The sequence below is a fragment of the Mauremys reevesii genome, linkage group 6, assembly GCF_016161935.1.
Source record: "Mauremys reevesii isolate NIE-2019 linkage group 6, ASM1616193v1, whole genome shotgun sequence".
NCBI lineage: Eukaryota > Metazoa > Chordata > Testudines > Geoemydidae > Mauremys > Mauremys reevesii.
Genome location: NC_052628.1, coordinates 56,049,637 through 56,074,857, shown reverse-complemented (window position 1 = coordinate 56,074,857; position 25,221 = coordinate 56,049,637). Strand labels below are relative to the sequence as shown.

At 40.9% G+C, this 25,221-nt stretch overlaps 1 long non-coding RNA gene across 1 annotated transcript in view; it reads right to left on the bottom strand.

Moving 5' to 3' along the window:
- Positions 1-24,466, bottom strand: part of LOC120408644 — a 38,877-nt gene extending 14,411 nt beyond the window's left edge. Inside the window, exons 1-3 of the long non-coding RNA XR_005600843.1 lie at positions 24,400-24,466; positions 22,532-22,588; positions 3,185-3,230 (exon numbers count right to left, since the gene is read on the bottom strand). This is a non-coding gene — a long non-coding RNA (uncharacterized LOC120408644). The remainder of the gene's footprint in view (positions 1-3,184; positions 3,231-22,531; positions 22,589-24,399) is intronic.
- Positions 24,467-25,221: the final 755 nt, after the last annotated feature.

Below are 25,221 nucleotides of genomic sequence, written 5' to 3'. Positions count from 1 at the left end.
TTAATGGTTAACTCACATGCTTAAAAAGTTAAATATATGTTTAGGTGCTTTACTGGATTGGTGCCAGAATGCTCAGCACCTTACTGGATTAAGCCCTCAAAGAGATCGAAAACACATAACAAATACGTGGGCGAGGGCTTATAAAGGAAAGTATACTGCTGAGATTAACATTAGAATCAATGGAAAAGTCCAATGCATTTAAATAATGTATAGGTGGTCAGGCTACCAGAAGGCATGGAGAGAAAAGATGGTATTGGATTCCTAGAATATTGGATCCTGAGGATATTGAACGTGGATGTTTAAAAGAATGCAGTGTATATAGAAAAAGTGTGAAGCCACAGCAGGTAGAATACCAGAAGTGAATGCTCATTTTGTATGTTACTGAAAAGAGACAGAGACAAAATAATTAAAACAGCAGAGTGAGCTGAACTTCATCCTTATGATGCTAGCAAGAGACTTGCCAATTTACTAGTTTGCTGTGGGGTCCCCTAAGAGGTGCTGTGGTTGCTAGGAGGTGAGACTGGATTAGGTAAGACTCCTGCTCAGTCAGTCCAAAATGCCTTGCTCAGATGTCCCCTACTCTTCCAGCTTTCAGTCCACTTCTTTCTGCTGACAGGTCAGCTCTCTTCTTATTGTCCAGAGGTTACAGGAGGTGCAGTGGGAAGCATAGAGCTATAACTGCAACCAGTGGCAGGGACTTTTTGGTGTGGTCCCCAGAAGAAATTTATAAAAGTGGCAGGTAGAACAGCAAAGAGGACCTAGAGTGAGAAGTTGATTGGAATGGGCCCTCTTTTGGCACATGTGGAAGGCTGGAGCTAGGGAGGTGGGCGGACACTCATTCTAGAAAGCAAAGAGGAAGGAAAGGGAACAGCATCGAGGTACAAGAAGGGGAGCTAACTTTATTTGATTCGAGTACTTCATCCTAGGTAATTATACTCATCTTACATTTTCTAAGAGTTAACTATTAAGCAGTAGCATTTCATTCTCTCCTAATATCTCTCCACCTATTCAAGCAAAAAGGAGGGACATTTCTTTTACCAGGAAGGGACAGATGCTTCTCACCTGCCACATGTTGGGAAAGCCACAATGAAAAATCTTTTCCTTTTGAGGAAGCTCGTAAACAAAGTAGGGACTCCTGGACAGAATCGCTACCATGGAAGGAAGATGAAAATTATCTGCCACACCTAAATCTTGCCTATTAGCTGACTTATTATGCTGTTGAAAACTGGGAACTTGGCTTTTAGTTGTTTACATTGGTTTGACTTATTGTGCAGCATTTAAGATTTTTTTGTATGTGTTCTCTAAAATTCAGGTTTGTGTTAGATAATATCTAAAACTAAATCATTACCAACTGAGAATCACACTGGAGGATTTTGTTATTTTAATCTTTTTGTTATATATAAAGCCAGGCCTCTGGATTACAGCCTAGTACTTTATTGGCTTCATTCCAGCCTCCCACCCAAAATCATATTTTATGATATGCTGGGGAAGGAGTGGGTGGCATATTGCTTGCTAAGGGAGCTCTTATACCACCTGAGAATTCCCCTTTGTTGGATAAATGCTCATCAGCACCTTTAGGGCAGCTTTCTGGCTGTTTTGCACTGCTGAGACTGTATAGAAAGCATAATATTATTGGAAACCTTATCTTAAAATGTAAAAAATTACTATCAATCTTAAAAAGAAAATACAAGACAGAAAAAAGTATTAAAAATGCCTTAACACGCAGAGACTAAAAGGTATTAGTGTACCACATGTAGGTAAAAGGGCAGGTATCAAATTATCCACCACACTGATGGCGTAGGTGGATAATTCTGTACTTGAAGCTACCAGTATCTCATTTTAAAACTGTATGAAATTATACTGAAAAAAGAAGAGAACACAGAAAACTCAGGTCGCACAATAGCAGATTTTTTTTCTTACGATATGAAAGATCACACAGATTGACTGATTCTTTTTGATTTCATAGTCCTATTTATACTTTTTCTTTTCTTAGTGGAATGAATGCAGATCCCCTTGCTTTCACCAGAGCTACATATCAGAATGACCATATACAAATGCAGACCTGTTCTGGTGTACTACTAATAATTCCAAAAACATCAGCTCTGAGATACATTTGACCTTTGATATACAACTACTAAAACAAGAGGGGAATAGGGGAAAGAAAAGATGCTCCATAATTTTATTTGTAGACCAACTTTGCTTGCCTTTTCATAACAACATAGCTCAAATATTTGTCATGAAGTCAAAATATCAAGTCACAGATTTGTAGAGATATAGAAAGCTTCCCTGTGCCCACGAAGAGTAATTATTTAATAAATCCAACTTCTGGGCCTTTTGCAACCATCTGATCATTGGAAGTGGAGCCTTCCTCCTTTATTGCCCAATTTAGCTACAAATAAAGCTGTATCAACTATTTTTTTGGTCAATTTTTCCTCACCAAACAATGGATAGGGTGAACCCCAAATGGCTTCTTCTGGGTAGCCAAAGAGGCTAATACTCCATATCTGAATTATTTTTCCTCTATTCGCTATCTCAGTAATTTCTAAATCTTGCTGTAGTACCAGAATATCTGCGCTAATGTTTCAACTTGATTACACTCTCTTCAGAGTAGTGTAGGATACTGTTTGTATCTCACAAGAATTAGATACATCCAGGTGACTGTTTTTGATAGGGTTTCAGCATGCAGCAGTGAGAGTGAGCTCTTTTTCCACCTTGTAATGTGCGCATCGATTCACCAAGATCTAGGTCAGCTCCCAACCCTGTTTCCCCATTTACTCATAGACAACTTTAATCTTGATTTTGCTGTGGTCTCTGTGCTTTCCCCTTTCCTTTCAGCAGCTCTGATTGCTGCTCTAATTAAATGGGGGTATTTTCAGCTCTGATACCACCAGTAGACTGACAAATATAAAGCTATGCAGCAATTTACACACTATCACCCCATTTATTTAATACAAATACAGCTTTATTTTGTTTTAAATGGAAAGTATAGAAAATTATGTAAAAAACGTGACATCAGTTATGAACACAACCACCACCACACAAAAACGTCCCTGGCCATGAAATATCACAGCATTCTTTGGGGGAAAATGCTGTAAACAGCATACTATAGGATACCATATATATCTTAGCGAGAGAGAGAAAGAGAATATGAGAGGAGAGAAGGCCAGGGAGAGTGCACACTTACCCACCGTGACTCTGGGAGCTACTCCCCAGCTGTGTATACTGGAAATCTGGAAGATAAAGATCATGACAGTTAATACAAAACACACAACCATACTGGTTCCCAGGAAAGTAAGTGAAATTACTTGGCTGATCATCACACTGCAGGGCTGTCATTGATATCAGCTGGCCCCACAGAACCAGCACACAACTGGTTGTGGAGATTTATTGGCTGGCAGACCCTCGGGCAGCCTACTGGCACTGACGCCAGAGCAACACATGCCCATCTTGCTCATGCAAGGGAACACAAGGGAGAGAAATAACTAGTCAGATAGAAAAGCAGATCTGAATGCAGAAGCAACATTCACTGAAGTCATTATGGCTCTGGACAGAGCACAGGCCACAATGTCAGATTGAAAACAAACAAAACCAAGATTTACAATGCTTGATTTAATAGTCAGCATTCTGTCAGCAAAGTGGTCTGGGCCCTGTCTTAATACATGCCAGGTTTCTGGTAGCAAGTTGCTTGAAGGGATTCAGCCATATGTACCTTGGGTAAACTGAGGCCTCATCTTTCCTCAGCACTTTGCATGACAGCAGAATTGCAAAGCTGTGGTGTCTCAGGATGTAAGAGCAGCCTGTTTGCTTGGGCATAACCATGATGTTAGATATTTTACCAATAATTGATTTATAATAAATTCCGCAGTTTGTTCTCATGACATTGACCAAGTGTGTATCCCATGCATACTATGTACAGAGAAGATCTGTGATACTTGATGGAACAGACTTTTATTGCCATAGTGCTATGCGATTAATAGCTTTCTACTAAGCCAAACTTAATTGGTGTTCTTTACACCATCCTTCTGTTCAATCTGCTGCTTCATATGAGTTTTCAAATGATCCCTTACAAGGCATAGTCTGTACAAAATTTATCATAGTACATAATTCTCCCAAGGCCTTTTGATACACAGCCGAAAGAGGGAGCAATTTTAAACCAAAACCTCACCCAGGAGTGAGGACTACTTTCCTTTACCTTTGAGCCATGGATGAAGGAAAAAAAAACCAAAAAACCAAAAACTAAAACTTCTACCTTCTTTGAGATATTCCAGATATGTGGGTACCTGTGTATTATGGCACCTGTACCACAGTTACTGTGTAAGCCTTCTTAAACAGATAACAGCATCAGTAATGTTTGGACCTGAGTGTTAGTTAATGGATGTTGGGAAACATCTCATTGTAGCTCAGATTCAAGACAGCCATAATAGGGGCCCTTGGCACTATGTTGGAGTCCCATGAGAGTCAATAGTTTATTCTACATAAGGGTCTGTCCATCTTCTGCAACTGCATATGTGCACTGCAATGCTACTGCCCTCTGGGACATTACCCAGGGTACAATCTGGACTGTTGAACAGCTGTGTCCCCTCAATTCTCCGGCCTGAGGGGCCTTTTACATTGCTCTGCTGTGAGAGAAGCCACTTCTGGTCTGCCTACACACTGCCCCCAGCATGTAAGTTACTCCCAGCTATATTGTAGGAGTGCAATGGCCAGCCACGAATTACATTGCAGAGCAACACCAGCAAATTCCCAGTCCCAGCCACACATTTTACTAGGACAACAATGATCAGCAAATTATGAGTTTTCAAATGATCCCTTACAAGGCATAGTCTGTACAAAATTTATCATAGTCTTGAAAAAGGAATGAACATGGGGTACAGACTATCACATCCTCAGCATAATGAAGGGCAGTGAAAGAGAATATATTTAAATCACTTCCAGTTCTTAAAATTTAATACAATCATCCTGCTAAACACCAATAGTCAAAATCCACTGTGGCACATACGACTGCTGGGGGTTGTAGCTGGTGAGAAGAAGCCAGAGAAAGCTTTTGGGGTCTGGTGTTGACTACGAAGGCTTGGGGGCTGTAAGCTAAGAAATTGCTCCTTTTGTTCTTGTTTCCTCTTGCATTTGGAGAAGCAGGACTTTGTACATTCCTTGTACAACTGCATCAAAGAAAATACCGGACTTCAGGAATTTCTACTTTTGACTGGAACATCCTCACAGCCCTGAACTTTGACAGCCACTTTGGTCAAAAACAGGCAACAGGCCTTTCCTTTGATTTCAGTGGCTTTAGACCAGGTCGTTAATCCACTACCGGCTGAGAAAATGTTGCAGCTTAATTTACCAATCTGCTAATGATTAAGGGCCCTCTAGAAGGCCAAGGTAGGACTTGAGAGGGTAAGGGAACTTTCTTCAGACAAATGATAACCTAGCTGGATTTAGCAGGATTTCACATGGTTTTACACTAGATTTGCCAATGGTGAAAAAAATTATTCACACAATTCAGCTGTTGCCTGTGAGATGCACCAAACACAGCAGAACTTGCCAAAAGATCAAGAGATAAAATCATGAGTTGTATGTCCAAAAAAATAAAAATCCATATTTCACAAAACATTCTGCTCATGTAATTATAGTTGAAAATTCAAAGAAAAAATTGCCCAATGATCTTTTCAGACTTTAGTATCAAATACTTCGTGACACAGCATAGACTTCCAAGGTGAGTCACCTAAATTCCCTTGATATTATTTTCTAATTGTATATATAATCTATTCACACCATATAAATTGAGCCATCAATTTATCATGGCACACGATTTTCTGACATGAAGGCAACAACTGCACAAGGAAAGGCCATCATGGTAATGTAAAATGCTCTGATTGAAAGCATACCCCAAACAGGAACTTTCTAAAATCTCCTGACTCCTCCCTCTAATATTAAGGCCTTGTGTATATGCAAAAGTTGCATACATAGGTGTCTTCTAAATAGGTTTAACTAAATTGTTTTAAAATCTATATAGTTGAAATGTGGAAACTCCTAAATCAACTTAATCTTGCCTTATATTGATTTAGTTTTACTCCATAAATTTCCAAATTCAGCTAAATTGATCTAAACCAGGCATAAACCAATTTAAGTGTTCACATTAGGGGGTTTGCACAGATTAAACTAAAATGATGTTAAACTTTTGTGTATAGACAATGCCTAAATTAGGTTGTACCTTCAAAGTAAAAGCAGGTTGATAATCAAAGTAGTTATCAATCAGAAAACTAGTCAGTCACTATTGCATGCTGTCATAAATATCCTGAGGCAGTTGGAGCTACATATTTCTATTTTATTTACCCTAGACATGACCATTTGATTCCTAAAGAGATGGACATGTGGGTTTTTTCAAATCCCTATCCAATAATTTCTATGTAAACTCTGAAAATGTAACTGATAATATGTCAATGATTACTATACAAAGAGGTTAAACATTACAGCTAATTTCCTCACTGAAATCCAATCCAGGGATTAGCAACAATGGGGAATCTGTTTTATTTGCATTTAATTTGTACCCTCACACTATTATCTCCCATGTTTTAGTTTCAGGAAATGTGGTCTTAGGCTATTATAACCACATTTCATGCTGCAATTGAACTGTTATTTGAGCTCTAGAGTTGGAAACGACTTACTGAAAAAATGAAGCGAGCATACTTTAATTATACTAGTGATGTGTCTAAATAAAAAAAACATAGTATATATTTAATACAAAGCACAGATTAACAGTTTTATAAGACAAAAATCTATCTATATCATTTTCTCTTTACAAACCACTTGTATATCTTCCAACAAAACAAATGCCTACAGTGTAAAAATGAATAAGGAGAGCATCAAACTAGCAATCACATGAGCAGTAAACAACATCTTAATTGGCCTGAATTGCTAGAGTTTGATTTTTGGGGGTATGGGGGGGGACTAGCTTTTATTTATTGATCTATATGGCATATTTATCTTTCCAGTGATCTGTACAAGTCTATTTCTTTCTCTCAATATCCAGTCCCTGTATGGTTTTATATTGCAAATCCCAAGTGGGGAAACAGCAGAGTTAGAGAAGCACTGTTACTTCTGGAAAAGCCATCCATTTAAAAGCTTTCACTGAGGCAAGGATAACTTCACCGTTTTTACACTTTGTCTTCTGAAAAAAGAGAGAGAGAAGAAATGGTGCTATTATGAAATTGCCACCCTATGCATGCTTCAACAGTTCTTTACTCTTCACTGGTTTGGCAGCAGTGAGAAAACAAGAAAGGATTCAATGTACACTGGGAAATGTCTTTTAAATGTTCCTGTGTATATTTTATTTACTAGTGAGGATTGCAGACAGAAATGGATAGGGTAGGTTGAATATGTCATGTGCAAACCCTAGATTTGGTTCTTTTTAGAATAACAAGGGGACATTTGTGTAGAACCATTCTTAGTATTTTTATAGTGTTTCAAGATAAACTGTACTTCACTTTATACATTACCCTCTGCTGTGCAGTTGAGAACTGGCAAACTTAATCATTATCAGCGAAGCTGGTTGGCAGAGAATTCAACTCTTTTCTTATACATAGGTGTCTGCTAATGAAGTCAGCACTGGAATTAAAAAGAAATCTATCAATGACTCCCTTATTCTTTATGAAATTGTTGCTGGAAATGTCACCCTGCTGACATTGTGTGGTTGTTTTGCTTAGGACTGTTAAAGATTGCCCCCCAAAATACTTCTACTGTTGATGGTAGAGGAAAATGTTTACAAGCAGTAACATTGTATCTATTTAACTCATGCTTTTGTAAAGTGATTTTATAAATACACTCAAAATATGAAGCTCTGATATCTGCCATCATTCGGGTGTAGCCTTAACTGCCTTGAAATCAGCTAATGAAATTTTTTTGTGTGTCTTTTACAGACTACATTTGCATTTGACATAATTAGTGGTAGGCAGATCTAGCTACATCTAGGGGGAATCTCAAGACAACTGCTTTGCCGACTATTAGTGCTTAATTTCTGAATGTCAAACCCTGCACATCTTAATTTCTAGAGAATAAGCTCAATTGAACTTGCTCCCCAGTTATGCAAAAACTGCTCAGATAAAACCAAGTGGACACCAATGTAATGAATGTGGTTATTAAATTGTTTCAATTGAAAGAACCCTATTCTTACACCATCATAATGGGAACAATTTATCCCCACTGATCGGCCTGTCTCTTTTTTCTGAGCTCTCTTTGATCTTGAAGCATATTGCAGTAGTGTGTCCTATTGAAAAGCAAAACTGGGGCAATTTTAATGCTTTTGTACCTTACCAGTGCTCTATTTTTTCACTGTTTAAAAATAGCTGTTAATTATAAGTTCAGTTTGAATGTCTCAAGTGACCCAGAAATGCAGGTTGGAATGAGACAGATTGTGTGTCTCATATAAAACAGATGTACTTCCACAAAGCAGTCTGAATTCAGCCCTCAATATGTAGCTTTCTCTAAGGTTATTTCAATCAGGTATTGAGCTTGTCTAGCACTGGGCTATAAAATCTCACACATTTTGAACAGAGAAGAGAAAACTGGATCTATATTTACTCCAAAAATAAAAAACCTCTTTTTCCATGTGGATGTATTCTGCTGGTGGTGGTAGATGGGAAGAGGGAATTTTCTTCCAACTTCCAAGACCCAGAAGACCATATGCCTCATTTAATCTCCACCTCTCCTGCCTCTTGACATAATGAGACTCTGCTTTTAAAGAACTTTCAAGCGTTATAAGCTTCCAGGAGCTCCTCTTATTTCAGTTGGATTAAGCATTGCACAAGTACAAGCCATACCATGCAGATATGAAATGTCAAGCCTTTCTGGCTTTTGAGTGGTTTGAAGAAGTCTTTATATTTTTCTTTTGCCAACACTCTCCTAATCTCTAGCTCTGGTGAAGTTCATCAATAGAAATCCAAATAAGCAGCATGCAAATTAAATTAAAGAATGTTAGTGATTTACTTGAGGACCTGAACAAACCAGTTATTTATATGTCTATTTGTTTGTATGTTAGATGGCCATTTACAGAGATTCCTATTCAGCAACAAGAATCTATTTCAACTTGCAGATTAGAATATAGGGTAAAGTGCAATGAGTTTGATGATCTCTCCCCAGTCCCTAAAAATCAGTGGTACACATTTCAAAGCCATTCATGATGTTGAGTGGTTTAATGGTGAAGGAAGCCAAGGGTCAACTGGGCTTGGCTTGTACATTTATATCTCATTCCCCATGAGAGAATAAACACACCTAGTTAAAAGGTGAAACTACTTCAGGAAAGCCTACACTGCACTAGGCAAACTCTACCTATTCTGCAGCTGAACAGGAAACTTGAGTCAAAATAGCATTTGAAACTTGTTCCTCTGTTTGATTGCCTAACTTGCTGCAAATTTTCCTCCCTAATGTACAAAAATTAATGTAATTAGATCCAGTTAGTGCCCACCAAAATCAGAGGTTTTAAGTTCATAGTCAAGACTTTAACAGTATCGCATGATGAAGGAGTAACACACTAAGTTTATGTTGGGGCATTATGGGTTGGGTAAGGAGGAAGCTGCTTTGTTTGTCACACACAATAAAACAATTTTCTGGGTTGAAACTTGGTTTGGTTATGAATGAAACTGGTCTTGCTTGGAGTTTCAGGTTTTGGGCACACTTGAAACCTCTCCTGAACCTGAAGAAATGAGAACAAAAGATGCTGGTTTGGGTTTGCTGAAATTCTGTGAGCACAGCAGCTGATTTTCAACACCTCACTAGTTTAAAATACCAGTCCCAAAGTACCATTATGATTGTGTGCACCACTGATTGGGAACTTCTAATTGTTGAAAAAATGTTTCCTTTAAATATCCCCATTACTGTTCCTAGTTGCTATTCTGATGGAAAATACAAACTTGATAGTGGCTGAAACAATACTGCATCTATACTTGAGACGGGAAAATGAACATTTGGATACAAGTTGGTAGCGCATTATCAATTTTTTAAACCTCTTTCTGGAATTATTTTTGAGGATTTCTATGATCTGTATTATGCAGGAGGTCAGACTAGACGATCACAATGGTCTCTTCTGGCCATGGGATGTATGAGTCTATGTCTTGGTGAATAAGGGTCTGATCCAAACGCCATTGGAATCAGTGGGAGTTGATACAGATCTAGTGATGTAAAAATAAATAGGTAATAAACTACAGCAGGAAGCTGTGACAGGGTGCTCAACTCACTGCTAGAATGGCTCCTCCTCCAGGACATTCTGTGGATTAGCATTGCGAGGTTGATACTACTTCCCACGGTGGCACGCCATCTCTCCATCCCTCTGTCTTGGTCAGCAGCTGCTCTCTCACTCCCCAAACTGCTGTTGCCTCTTTGTGACACGGCCCTCTAGCCAGGTCATTGCACACATTTTCCCCTTCCTGGTTATCAAAGTCTTCTTTCTGCAATCCTAGGCAGTCTTCCCATTCACCACCTCATGGGAATGGTAACCCAAGCCCACCCTCTACTCTGGGGTCTGGCTCAGGGACTCTCTAGTTTGCAGAGTAGGTCTGTTCCCTCCAGGACCTTACTGCCTTTCCCTGAGCGCTTTCCTTACTATCTAGTATTTTCCCATTTTGGGGTTTGCCAGCCTCTCAACTATGGTGACCAGATGTCCCATTTTTAAAGGGACAATCCCATTTTTGGGGACTTTTTCTTATATAGGCGCCTATTACCCCCCCACCCCTGTTTTTTTTCACAGTTGCTATCTGGTCACCCTACTCCCAACTCCCTCCTCTCAGGGAGTAACTGTGGCTACCTGTCTCTGCAGCCTCTAAACACTCCTTCCTTCTTCCAGAATTAAATTTTCCTAGCATCCTCCTCTACTTCCAATTTCCTGTCCTTATAGAGCTAGCCCAGTGTGATCCTCCTCAGCAGGGCTCCCTTTCTCAGTCAGGGGATTACTTAGTCACCTGATTCCTCTCAGCTGTGACTTGTCAGGTTAGTTAGCCCCCTTCTCAATCTACATTAACCCTTTGAGGATGAGTCTGGGGTGAACACCCTATCACAGAAGCATTACTAAGAGGCTTGCATCTACTTTCATGATAGCTCTACCTGCTTAATGTCTTAAATTGGCTGCTGTCAGACAGACTCAAACAGGATGTGTTATGGACTATGAGTTCTAGGGTATGTCTACACTATGGGATTATTCCGATTTTACATAAACCGGTTTTGTAAAACAGATTGTATAAAGTCAAGTGCACGCGGCCACACTAAGCACATTAATTCGGTGGTTTGCGTCCATGGTCCGAGGCTAGCATCGATTTCTGGAGCTATCCCATAGTTCCCGCAGTCTCCCCCGCCCATTGGAATTCTAGGTTGAGACCCCAATGCATGATGGTGCAAAAACAGTGTCGCGGGTGATTCTGGGTAAATGTCGTCACTCATTCCTTCCTCCGTGAAAGCAACGGCAGACAATCATTTCGTGCCCTTTTCCCCTGGATTGCCCTGGCAGACGCCATAGCATGGCAACCATGGAGCCTGTTTTGCCTTTTGTCACTGTCACCGTATGTATACTGGATGCCGCTGACAGAGGCGGTACTGCAGTGCTACACAGCAGCATTCATTTGCCTTTGCAAGATAGCAGAGACGGTTATCAGTTGTTCTGTACCGTCTGCCATGTCATTGTAAATTGGTGATGAGATGACGGTTATCAGTCATTCTGTACTGTCTGCTGCTGTCATGGGTGCTCCTGGCTGAGATCGGCCGGGGGCGCAAAGACAAAAATGGGAATGACTCCCTGGGTCATTCCCTCCTTTATGTTGTATCTAAAAATAGAGTCAGTCCTGCCTAGAATATGGGGCAAGTGTGCTAGAGAACCAGTGTACCAGAGAGCATAGTCGCTCTGTGTCAGATCCCGCAGAAATGATGAGCTACATGCCATTCTAGGGGGTGCCCCTGGCCGACTTCACCTGAGGCCAGCCAGGAGCATTCACGGGCTGATGATGACGATGGATAGCAGTCATATTGTACCATCTGCCACCGGGGAGGGGAGGCGAGAGGATGCTGCTGTTCACAGCCGCAGCATTGCATCTACCAGAAGCATTCAGTAGACATAGGGTGACATTGAAAAAAGTTAAGAAACAATTTTTTCCCCTTTTCTTTCATGGGGGAGAAGGGTGGCGGGTAAATTGACGAGCTATACCCTGAACCACCCCGGACAATGTCTTTGACCCTACAGGCATTGGGAGCTCAGCCAAGAATGCAAATGCTTTTCGGAGACAGCGGGGACTGTGGGATAGCTGGAGTCCTCAGTACCCTCTCCCTCCCTCCATGAGTGTCCATTTGATTCTTTGGCTTTCCGTTATGCTTGTCACGCAGCACTGTGCTTAGTCCCTGCTGTGGCCTCTGTTTGGAGATTTTTTCAAATGCTTTGGCATTTCGTCTTCTGTAACGGAGCTGCGATAGAACAGATTTGCCTCCCCATACAGCGATCAGATCCAGTATCTCCCATACGGTCCATGCTGGAGCTCTTTTTGGATTTGGGACTGCATCGCCACCCATGCTGATCAGAGCTCCACGCTGGGCAAACAGGAAATGAAATTCAAAAGTTCGCGGGGCTTTTCCTGTCTACCTGGCCAGTGCATCCGAGTTCAGATTGCTGTCCAGAGCAGTCACAATGGTGCACTGTGGGATACTGCCCGGAGGCCAATACCGTCGATTTGCGGCCACACTAACCCTAATCCGATATGGTAATACCAATTTCAGCGCTACTCCTCTCGTCGGGGAGGAGTACAGAAACCGGTTTAAAGAGCCCTTTATATTGATATAAAGGGCCTTGTTGTGTGGATGGGTGCAGCGTTAAATCGGTTTAACGCTGCTAAAATCGGTTTAAACGCGTAGTGTAGACCAGGCCCTATTCATGCATGGGAATAATTCCTGTGAACATTAGCATTCATTGTGGGAGACTAGACCTCTGTGTTGATAGTGCTAATTAAAACAAATATACCTATATTTTAAGACTGATAAACAACCTTTCAGTGAATTCCCATTTGCCATGAAAAAAATTCACTGTGTCAGGGAATTCATTATGTTACTGAAGTACAGTTCTTTTGATTTTTTCTTATTTCAGACACAAAACAGAACAGCTGCATGCTGCATTTCAGAAGGAACATACACATATATTTAAATGTTTTCTATCTCTGGTTTTTGAATGTGCTGTCATGAACTGTGATGAGTGAACCTCAACGATTTGGAACTTTAGTTCAGAAAACTATCCAATAATGTGACTATTTGACTGGACTACAAGACACTCCCATCCTCTTCCATCTATCTCTTATGTCTGTTCTTCCCCCTTTTCCTCAAGGACCAGTAATCTCTGTGATCTCCTCCCATCTCCAGGAGGCCTGCAACTTTCATCCTCCTTGTCTTTAATGAGCTATAGGCAGTCCACCCATCTACCACTAGATTTCTTTCCTCTTTTCCCGTCCTTCTGGATTTCCCATCCCTTTCATTCTAGCATGCATGCAGATCTGAAGGAAAAGTGGCAGAACTTGTAAAATATAGTAAGAGGAGCTGGTCTCTGGGCCATAAAAGAGAGAGAGAGAGAGAGAGAGGTCACCTGGGTCCTCTATAATCCAAGGAGTAGAGTAAACAGGTTGGTAAGTCTGGGGAAAAGAAGGTGTGAAAATCCATTTTTTATGGGTGGCTTACCTGGTGGACGCTATGGGAAAGCATATGTGGGAAGACTGCAGACGTGTGGAGCAGGAATGAATTTATGTGAGAAGCTGAAGCGAAACAAATTTAGACTGAAAATAAAATGTACATGTAAAACAAACAGTGAGGGTAATTAACCATTGGAACAATTTGCCATGAGTTATGGTGGAGTCTCCATCCCTGGAAATTTTTAAATTAAGATGAGATGCTTTTTTAAGAATATGCTCTGGTTCAAATACGAATTAATTCAGGGAAGTTCTACAGCCTGTGATATACAGGATGACAGACTAGATGATCAGAGTAGTCTCTTCTGGCTTTGGAATCGATGAATCTATGTGGAATTGTTAGAAGAGAGCAGTGAGATACCAAAGGGAAGGGATGATGGAGGGTAAAAGGTAATGAGTCTGCTAAGGGTATCACACAAGATAGATGGTAGAGAGGATGGAGAGGAGAAATGGAAAAAATAGAAAGAGGCAGAATTGGAAGGAGGCAGGGAGACAAGAAGAGATAGGTGTTCCATATACAAACTTTTAAAAAAGGTTTAAGCTGCGTTCAGTTGGAGAAAGGGCTAAGGATAATTTAGGGATGATGATCAGATAGTTGGTTCACTCCTCCCCAGTTGGGAATTATAGACTTTTTTAGCACTGTAGCTGGAAAGTGGAAGAAGCTCATTTGAAATAACTTGTGTCACCACCGACATGTTCATCATCATCAGTATGCTAATATTGTGGTGTTGAGCACTGTATAAATACTCAGCAAGATGGATTATAACAGAAATTGGTCAAAGGAAATGGGACTTTAGGAAATATTCACTATACGAGATTATTTAGAACAACCCATGAGGGTTCAGTTATAAAATAATATCTAAATACATATACATTTTTAATATTAGTATGCAACATGTGTTTGTGAGCATCTTGATTATATTTACCAATGTCCATCTCTTATAAATATTTTTTGTTCTCCTACTTTCTCTGTGTCACATTACATTGCTTCTCTCAAGATGGTGCTACTCCAACAATAAGGTGTCACTCACCATACAAACTTTATCAAGTGTTTTTTCTCAGTGGGTAGAATTGCCAAACAGATGCTGCTTATTACTTCTTTTCAGGAGATTTGCTATGTTTGTGATGAAAACTAAAGAAAACCAGTAATGCACTCTATAATGCTTCTGTAAATTATATTCCATTCAGATGCTGTACAGCAATTTTTACTGCTTATTTTTTGTGCCAGCCTTTCTAGACAAACTGTGGCTTGGTGTAAGGCTCATGATGCTTTCCCAGGTGCTAAACTCACATTAATCACTGAAGGGTAGGAAAGCAGAAATCTGAATTTTTGCCTTTCCCGACCCCTCACTCTAAATCCATTAATACACAGGGATTTAGCATGATTGGATCTGCTGGCAGCCAACTAAATGTCTGACTCTGTAGTTGGCGATAAGGAAAACTATTTTACTACAATCCAGACACTTCATTACCGTCCACCCCAGGCCCAAAGGATAGATATGTATTTTGTTAATTTTAGGCTTTAAATGGTATATTCAGTGTAAAAAGACAACAGCAGTAGCAAAACGTTTGCCACACACTGTCTTTGTGCTTAGAAAACTCTAAGGCGTTCTTCGGTTTAAAAAGAAATTACAGGACAGTTACACATCCAGCAGTCTCAATATTCTAGGCAAAGTGCTGTAGTTCCATGTGCATTTGTAAGGTACATAGCACAAAAGTCAATCGATATAGTCATCTGTATACTTTATTCATACTCTCAAGAAAAGCCAACCAAAACTTTCCCTAGATGGGAAAGGCAGAGCTGTCTAGCAGATAGACCACAAGCCTAGGAGTTAGATGATCTAGGTTCTTTTTCCATCTTTTTCACTGACTCCTATGTGACCTTGGGCAAGTCACTTAATCTCTCTGGCTCAGTTTCCCCATCTCTAAATGTTTAGTCACTCTTGGAAAGTGCTTTGAGATGGCTGGATGAAAAGTACTGCGTAAGTGTGAGGTGTTATTATTGTTATTAAAAATACAATAATGTGTATAAGTACTTTGCAGGACTGGCCCAGAGTGCTCAGCACTTTTCAGGACTGAGTCCTTTGTTAGTACAAATCAAGGCCCCAGAACTACTATCTGATCCTCAGGGGTGGACTTCTGCAGTCATGCAGAGTTTAGCTGACTTTGTTCAACTCTATATGGATGTAGGGATCCATTTGCAAGCATCACATTGCAGGCTTAAGTATCAAAACTCCTGGGAACAGATAAAAAACCCAAAACAAACAAACTAAACCCACTAAACTATGTGGAAGAATCTCTTTTACTAATTATTTATGTATCTAATTGAGACAAAGTAGTGATGAAAATGGTAAGAGGCATGGAAAGACTTGATATGAACATATAAAGAGAGATTGAAGAGCTTCGTCTGTTAGTTTAGAGAGGAAATGAAGGACTTGATCCTGCTCCAATGGCAAAATCAATGGCAAAACTCCCACTGACTTTTATGGAGCAGGATTAGACCCAAAGGATGGACACGAAGCATGATAATGAACAGCATGCAGAAAGTCAATCATATTTTCCCCACTTACTCTTTCTCATAATACAAGTAGACACTTAATGAAACCGAAAGGCAACAAATTTAAAATAAAAGTACCTGCTTACACAAATAACCTGTGTAACTATTTGCCACAGGACATCAATGAGGCCAACAGTTCAATTTAAAAGCAGATAAGTCAAATGCCTAATGAAAACATCTATAATAGCATTATATAAATATGGTAAAGTATTTAGTGAGCCTAAACTGTCATGTTGTAGAGTCAGAGCTGAGCACCAACTTCTTGGAGTTAGGAACAAACTTCCTCTGATGATGGATCTACAACTGGCCACTGTCAGAGTTGGGATACAGAACAGATGGACCACAGGCCTGATCCACTGTGTCATTTCATATGTTCCTAAGCAGCCTTAAGGTCAGAGTGCTAGGATCTTTCCACTCTGACCCTACCATATTGATCACATGTATTTGGTTTATTCACCACTTGTGAAGAAGAGCCAGTGTTATATATGCATGTCATCACTGTAATACACGGTGGAGTTCTCTGTTATTTCATGGTCTTCTCTCTGTTATCATTCAGCTCCCACATTCTGCTGTCATGATTTAGTACAGTCATTGAAAGCCATCATTCAGTTTTGACATCACATGCACCTCTTATCCCATACATGGACCTTCTGCAAGTGTGTAGGAATTTCACAAACCCAGACATTTCCATATAACCATTACTACACATTCTTTCTGTCATATTCTGTTAGGGAATATGCCTTACAAGACATGGGATGATAAGTCTGAGTCAGACACTTATATTACAGAACAGGAAAACACATGTTTTCTTCCAAAACATTATTTTAATGTCTCTGGGTTTCCCTCCCCTTGCCCCCAAATGTTTTAAAATTGCTCAGTAAAGTTTTTAAATAATTTTCCAAAAATGTTTAATGCAACAAAAAGTTTCAGATATAATGTGTATAGCAAAGAGGATAAAAATGCTTTGTTTTATCACATAAAAGAGAGGTGAGAATGGTTTTAAATTATTCTGTACATGCAAAAATCTTAAACTGAAAGTTTTTGAATTGTTTGTGTGGGAGGAGGGAGGGAAAGTAGGGAACATGTTATAGTGAAACTATTTAGGCTGCTGTCAATATGTAATCCCAGGTATTTTTGATACACTGATTATTCAGGGATTATTAACATTTATCCCTGTAGCAAGGAAAGGCCCCATTTGAGGTTACGGCCCTATTGTTTTGGGCTTTGTAAAAAAACCCAAACCACATAGCAGGCATGATCATTGCCATGAAGAATTTACCCTCTAATTTAAGACAAGATGCAACAAGTGAGTGTAAGAAAAAAATAGGAGCGAAGATAGGGAGAAAGGACAAGCATAACAGTAACTACCCAGGTGAATAACTTGAGGGCTGTGAAGTACTTAAAAAAGTTAAAATAAATACATTTATAAATAAAGATCAGTAAACCCCACTGTCCCTCTACCTAGCCATTACTGGATGGTGATTTCTTGTAGGTATTATGGCAGACATAGTTCTTGAGAGGGTAGCGGCTTTATTAAGTAGTTTACACAGGCATTCTGGAGTGAGGGATGGCACAGAAGAAAACATGAGGATGTTTGTGGGGAAAAATGGGTGGCATCATTGGTGGGTTGGAGAGGGTGCAGGGCAGTACAAAAAGACACAAGGATAGATGTACAAGTAAATGATACAAAGTAAAGTACCAAAGTATTTCTTCACATAACACAGTCAACCTGTAGAACTCTTGGCCAGAAGATGCGGGGAAGGCCAAGACTATAACAGGGTTAAAAAAAGAACGCAATAAGTTCATGGAGGATAGGTTATTAACCAGGATGGGCAGGGATGCAAAACCATGCTCTGAAGTGTCCCTATCCTCTCTTTGCCAGAAGCTGGGAATGGGCGACGGTGGATGAATCACTTGATGATTACCTGTTCTGTTCATTTCCTCTGAAGCAACTGGCCTTGGCCACTATCAGAAGACAGGATACTGGGCTAGATGAATCACTGGTCTGACCCAGGATGGCCGTTCTTATGTTCTCATGCGTAGGGAGGAAAAGAGTTGTGTAGAGCCTCCCAGGGAGAAGAAGCAGCTTGATCTTGATGTAGAGGAAATAGCTTTAAACCACTTTACGTTTCTGGGCTTTTGATAGAGTTTTCTTCTTTCCCTTTTCCCTTCTCCCGACTGACAACTGCAAAGTACTAAACCTAGGAAGGAATAATCCAGTGCACAAATACAAAATGGGAAATTACTGCCTAGGAAGGAGTACTGCAGAAAAGGATTTGGGGGGTTTTGTGGATCACAATGTAATACTATTACAAAAAAATAATAAAATAAAAGCAAACATCATCCTAGGATGTATTAGCATTAGTTTTACATTGATGTAACTCCTTTGACTTAAATCTCCTGATTTATACTGGTGTAAATGGGATCAGGATTGGGCTCCTTGTCCCTTGATTTCCTGTATCTCCATCCATCACTGGGAAAATGAGTTGTGTGCAGCTCAGGTATTTTAAATGTAGTAAGGTTCAGGGAATTAGCTTTGACCTAACTTCTGTTAGTAGTTGTCCTAGACCAGCGTTTCTCAACGACCAGCCTATAGACCAGCGCCGGTCCCTGAGATCTCCTGGACACACAGTTTAGGAAGGCAGCAAGCTGGTCCCTGGTATCAAAATGCTTGAGAAACACGGCTCTAGACCTCCTCCAACTCCTCGTCTTAGTCAGCAGGTGACAATGCATTGAAGTTACAGTGATCCTTTGGTAAAATTTTGCTCTTATATTGTCTTTTTCAAATTAAATATATCATGTAAAGTGACACACTCTTAAGAGTGTTTCAATTTATTGTTCAGATTAGGAGTCTGATACTCCACTCAGTTAAACCAGTTTTACAGCAGTGCAGCTCCGCTAATTTCAGTGAATTATGCCAGCATAACATTGGTGTAATGGAATAAAGACTCAGGCCTTCAGTTCTGTATCAGGCATTTGAAGCTGAAGATCAGGACTACATAAACCCTCAAATACGAAGGCACTTAATTCACTTTGAATTTGACAGGACCCTTGCTTTCATTGTGACAATACTGTGCAATTGTTAGGTAAGTGGATAAATGTATATGGCTATCAAGAATTAGATATAAATTAAAATATTCTTTCTAAAAAGGTCATTTAAAAATAATGTTTAGATAATCAGCAAAAGTTTATTTCTTTTATTATATTTTTAAATAACCACTGAAGAGGAGACAAAAATCAAATTCCTTAAAATAATACAGAAGCAAAGTAAATGTGTTTTCTTCCAGAGCTGTTCATTTTAAAGGAATTAACCTTTAATTTTATCTAACAGAACCCTCCTCTTTACTGGTCTTTCTTGTTTTGACTAGAATTGTTGAACTTATTTCCAGGTGACCCATAACTTTGTTAGAGATATGAAGATAATTGGATAATACACTTATTCAGTAAATTGAAAAATGTGTTTTAGCTGGGTAGATATAACTGATTCAGCATTTTCCTTCCTCAGTCTAATAGCCTTTTCACTTGTAATAAAAAAGGAAGCCCGGGGTTTCATATTATACCACAACAGACTTCTTGCAACTGATTTGAAAACATGAACCACAAAGCCTGTCGCCAGCGGGACAAGCACCACCAAACCCTGTCACTGCTGTCCAGGGCTGCCAGGAATGCTAACTGAGTAATGAATATGATTTAAAAATAAACTAAAAAAACCCCAAATACCTACCCCTGGATTGCAGGCTAAGAGGCCTACACTGATGAAACACATCTGGAAGCCTGCCCATAGGAAACACAGAAGTGGAATGGGCATAATTTAATGCCAGAGATTTTTGGGAACTGGTCCAAAAACATCTTCTGAGAGGGGAAATGAGAGAGGAAATAGCTTGTTATTCAAAAGAGAGACAGAAAGAGGGAGAGAAGTGAGCTGTGAAGGTGAGGATATGGCTGCCTAGGAGGAGAATGTTCATGGACTGTGTTCAGAGAGGAAAAGAGCTGTTGGAATAGGAAATATCAATAAGCCAGCAAAGATAAGAAGGAAGCAAGGCCTGTTTGGAAGGTAAACAGTTCATGATGGAAAGTGCAACCTAGCCAAGAATAATAATGTAGAGATAATTAAAGGAAAAGGCTAGCATAAATGTGAGAAAAGCTACAAAGCTGATTTAAAAATCCCATACCTAATGATTCAGCATATTCCCATTTACAACAAACAGGAAGAGGAAAGAGAGATATTTTAGAGTTAAGTACATGTCCCAGATAACACTTATTAAAAGGCAGGCTATCCATCAAATTTAATGTTGACTCAGGCAGTAGAGGATACATTAAGTAAGACCAAAATTATAATACAATTGTTTTGCCCTCAATGTTGTTTTGTATCAAGAAATAGTCAAAAAACTAGTGCTTCCAGTAAACTAAATTCAGGTAGTTAGCACAGATTATTTTCAAATATAGTATTGGGCTTCGATATCTCTGTGTAATTTAGTAGACTATAAACCAGGGATCTCAAACTCAAATCACCACGAATGCCACATGAGGACTAGTACATTGGCCCGAGGGCCACATCACTTACACCTTTTCATACAAAGATACAAAAGCCCCCGTCTGCCCTCAGCCCTGCCCCCACTCCACCCCTTCCATTAGGCCCTGTCCCTGCCCTGCCTCCTCCTGCCCCTTCTCTGCCCCCATTCCAACCCCTTCCCCAAAGTTCCTGCCCCAACTCTGCCCCCTCCTTGCCCCTATTCCATCCCCTTCCCCAAATCCCTGCCCCGGCCCCGCCTCTTCTCCGCCTCCTCTCCTGAGCGCACTGCATCCCCGCTCCTCCTCCCCACTCCCTCCTGGAAAGTCCTAAGTGCCGCCAAACAGCTGTTTGGTGGCAGAAAGTGCAGGGAGGTAGGCGGAGGAGCGGAGACGCGGGGCGCTCGGGGGGGTGTGGAGGCTGGGAGTGGGGGGTGAAGGGAGCTATGGCAGGCTGCAGGAAATTACTCTGTGGGCTGCATGCAGCCCACGGGCTGCCTGTTTAAGATCCCTTCTATAAACTAAGCCCTGTATCTGAACATCTCTTGCACCCAGGGCCCAAATTCTGCATTAATTTAACCCACTGGGAATTTGGACAAAGTCATCTAAGTCTTTTACGTGTTGAGTAATGCTACATTTAAAATGACACCATATGCAATTACTTATTGATGTGTTTTTTCTCATTTTTTCTTCTCTGCTTCCTTATTATTCATAGTTAATGGGATTAAAGAAGATAGAAAGAGGAGAACTAGATTGTAATGCTGACCATTGTAACCATTGAGTTGAATGTGGCTTTTGGAGATTGACTTCTGTGGAAACTCTCTTTGGTCCAATCGTATAATTGGACTAATGCAGGTGGACCCCACTGGAGCTCCGTGTGAGGGTAAGAGTTCACCTGCATGGCTCTAACTGCAATATTGGGGTCTGTGTTAGTAAGGCTACTCTTGTACTACTTGTAATTGAAGTCAATTTAAGTGTCTCTCAAAAAAAGTATGTTTTAAGAAAACCACACATTCTGGCAGATGACGCCTGACTCTTCTATAGCACTTTTCATCAGTAGATCTCAAAATGCTTTATAAAGGGGGTTAGTATCATTGCCATTTTACAGATAGGAGAGATGATTTAGGACTTTTCTACACTGCAATGGTAATGTGCAGTAGGAGTGATTTGTGAAAAGCTCTAGCATGCTCTAACTGCCCCATGTAGACCCTACTGGCGTGCTCTGAAAGGTACCTAGTTCATGCTAACTTAGTCCATTAAATTAACGCTAAGTAGGTACTTTGTAGTGCACACCGGCAGGGTCCATGCAGGGCAGCTAGAGTTCAGCACATTAGTGTGCTTTACAAGTCCCACCCCTCTGGTGTGCTTTGCCATGCCTTGGTGACAAGCCCTTTGATTATTATTTAGTACATCAATTTGGACAGAATAAAAATTATAGAGTAGTTGAAAGTTATAATTAGTAAGCAATTAAAATCAAGTTCTAATTTATATTTTTGTTTGGATGGGTTTGCCTTCCACAATTTGCCTTCAAAAGGAACACTGCAATGACTGACTATATCTTCAGGGATTGACAAGGCTATTCAAGATATGAAAGTTTGTGTTGCTTAGACTAGCCCATATAGATTCCTAATTTTCTCAAAGGCAAAACAAAGTTTGGGGCCTACTCAACTAACAAAAAGGCATTACATAATCTACATCATTTGTATGAAAAGGTATCACTTAAATGATCCCATAGAACTTCTCACATCCTAAAATTTATCAAACTTACTTTTTCTTATGGGTCTCTAGTTTCCTCATTTGCAAAACTCCAAAATAAGATTCAAACCTGATGACAAAAAATTGTCAAAATAGTTATCAATTAGAACGGCATTGATGGCTCACGGGATTGACAATTAAATACAAAGCCTTTCACCAAGTCAAATATGGCCCAGGTTGGTAGGGATCAAATGTCATTACTGTATAATGATCAGTGGAACTGGATTCAGATGGCCCATGTTCTCTGGAGGGACTCTTACTGGGGAGAGAACTGGTGGAGTTAGAAGCAACTCAGCCACATGGAGAGAGCAATCCGCAAGTTTCAGTAAAGTTCCACATGTTCAACTCAACCTGCATTCAATTTCATTCTTTGCTAATGAAACATGGGAGAAGCAGTTGAGATATGGGTTCTCTGTAGTGCAGCAGCTGTCAGCGTGAGCCATGGAAATTGGGCTGAAGTGCCCTGGAGCCCTGGATTTTACGGACATAAACCTAGCCCAGCACTGGAGCTGGTGGAAAGAGGAGTTTGAGCTGTACACAGGCCTGGCCATGCAGGAGGATGACAACAGCAGAAAAATAAAATTATTATTTTATCTTATTAGGGAATAACACAGAAAGATCTGCACCACTCCGAAGCTCACCCCTGCTGCAAACCTCACAGCAGTCCTAGGAGCCCTGGAGAATTATTGCTTCTGAAAGGAGAATGAAATTGTACTGTGACATAGGTTTTTCTCTAGAGCCCAGTCTGAAGGGGAGAGATAGACTCCCTCTGTTACTGCCTTATGGCTGCTGCAAGCAATTTTGGGGACTTAACAGACTCTCTGATGTGGGACAGGATAGTCTACAGCACTTGGAATCACTGTTTTTGGGAGTGGCTGCTTCTGGAAGCTGATCTCACATTAGACAGATGCTTACTCCTGGGGCATGCAGTAGAAGCTTCAAAAGAAAGGATGAAAGCCCTAGGAGGCACAGCACACTGAGAAGAACAACAGCAAAGGCGAGCCGGTGACCAGGCTTCCATATCCATAATGAGATGCATTTACTGTGGGAAACACCATGATTGGGAAAAGGAGACATGCCCCACACTAGGACAGCATTGCAAGCAATGTGTCAAGTTGAACTATTTCAATAGAGTGTATAAGAGTAGAGGAAGGTGAAAAACAAAGCTGAAAGTAAGCGGGTACGATCTAGGGTGCCGGACCAGACCAGCTTCCCCAGGCTGGCAATTTAAAGGGCCCGGGGCGCCCTGCAGAGGCTGGAGCCCAGGGCTCTTTAAATTGCCTACTGAGTCCGCTGCCGAAGCCATAGGGTAGTGGCAGCAGGCTCCAGCGGTGATTTAAAGGGCCTAGGGCTCCTGCCACTGCAGGGAGCCCTGGCCCTTTAAATCACCACCAGAGCCCTGCCGCCGCTACCCCGGGGCTCCGGCAGCGGGGCTTGGGTGGTGCGTTAAAGGGCCTAGGGCTCCTGCCACTGCAGAGACTCCTGGTCCTTTAAAGCGCCACCCGAGCCCTGCTGCCACTACCCCTTAGGCAGCGGGGTTCAGGCGGAGATTTAAAGGGCCAGGGGCTCTGCTGTGGTAGCAGCGGCCAGAGCCCCGGGCCCTTTAAATCGCCCCTCAGCCCCGGGGCTCCCAGCCACCTCTGCAGCTGGTAGCTCCGGGGGTGATTGAGAGGTCCTCTTCCAGTTGAAGCCACACCTCTGCTCAGGACTCCAGTGTACCGGAAAGTCTTTTAACTTACTTTCACCCCTGGTGAAAAATATAGACTTGTACAAAAGAAGGATTTCACATCAAATAGTGGTGCTGATATCATGACTCTGTCCTTGAGTTTGAGAGCAGGTTAAGGGTGTTGGGACAGGAAATCAACAAGGGACAATACCAACCTTCTTTCATGTGACAATGTTAATCGGTAAATGTCCTGCAAAATTTCAACTGGATAGTGGGGTCTCCTGTAATGTGATTTGTGAGGGTGAATTGGACTCAAACAAACCCATTACAAAGAGAGGATACAATCTGTTAAGTACAATGAGAGCATAATGGAAAATGTGACCTCACAGTAACTAAACTGAAAAATAACTGTCCAACTGAAGTTTGTGGTGGTGGATAGTAAACAGAGTAGACCCCACTTGGGGAATTCAGCCATAGAAGCCATGGATCTGAACAGGGTGAAGTGTCAGAATTTTATATCTACAGTACAAGCAGAAAAAAAAGGGGGAGTTCCATGGACAATGGAGACAATTTTAAAAGCATCTGGGATATTTTCCAAAGGTGAAGAAAAGCTGTGACTGGTAGTGGGCCTCCCAGTGGAACCTGTGTGCTTACCATGAAGGAAAATATTAGCAGCACTGTGTAATCTAGTATGCATGGAGCTCAAAAGTCTGAAGATCAGGTGTATCAAAGCACATGTATAGACCAATACAGCCTGGGTAGGCAGTATTGTGAAGCCGTCAGGCAAATTAAGCATCTGCATAGACCCAAAACCACTGAACTGGACATTGAAAAGATGTCATTATCCACTATTCATGATTGATGACATCTTGCCAGAACTTTCCAAAGCCAGAATCTTTACAGTCTGTGATGTCAGGGATGGGTTTTGGCTCATAAGCCTAGAGAGAGTCCTAGCATGCCAACAACCTTTGCAACACCATTGGTTGCTACAGATGGCAGAGCGTGCCCATAGGCATAAGCTCAGCATCAGAGGTGGT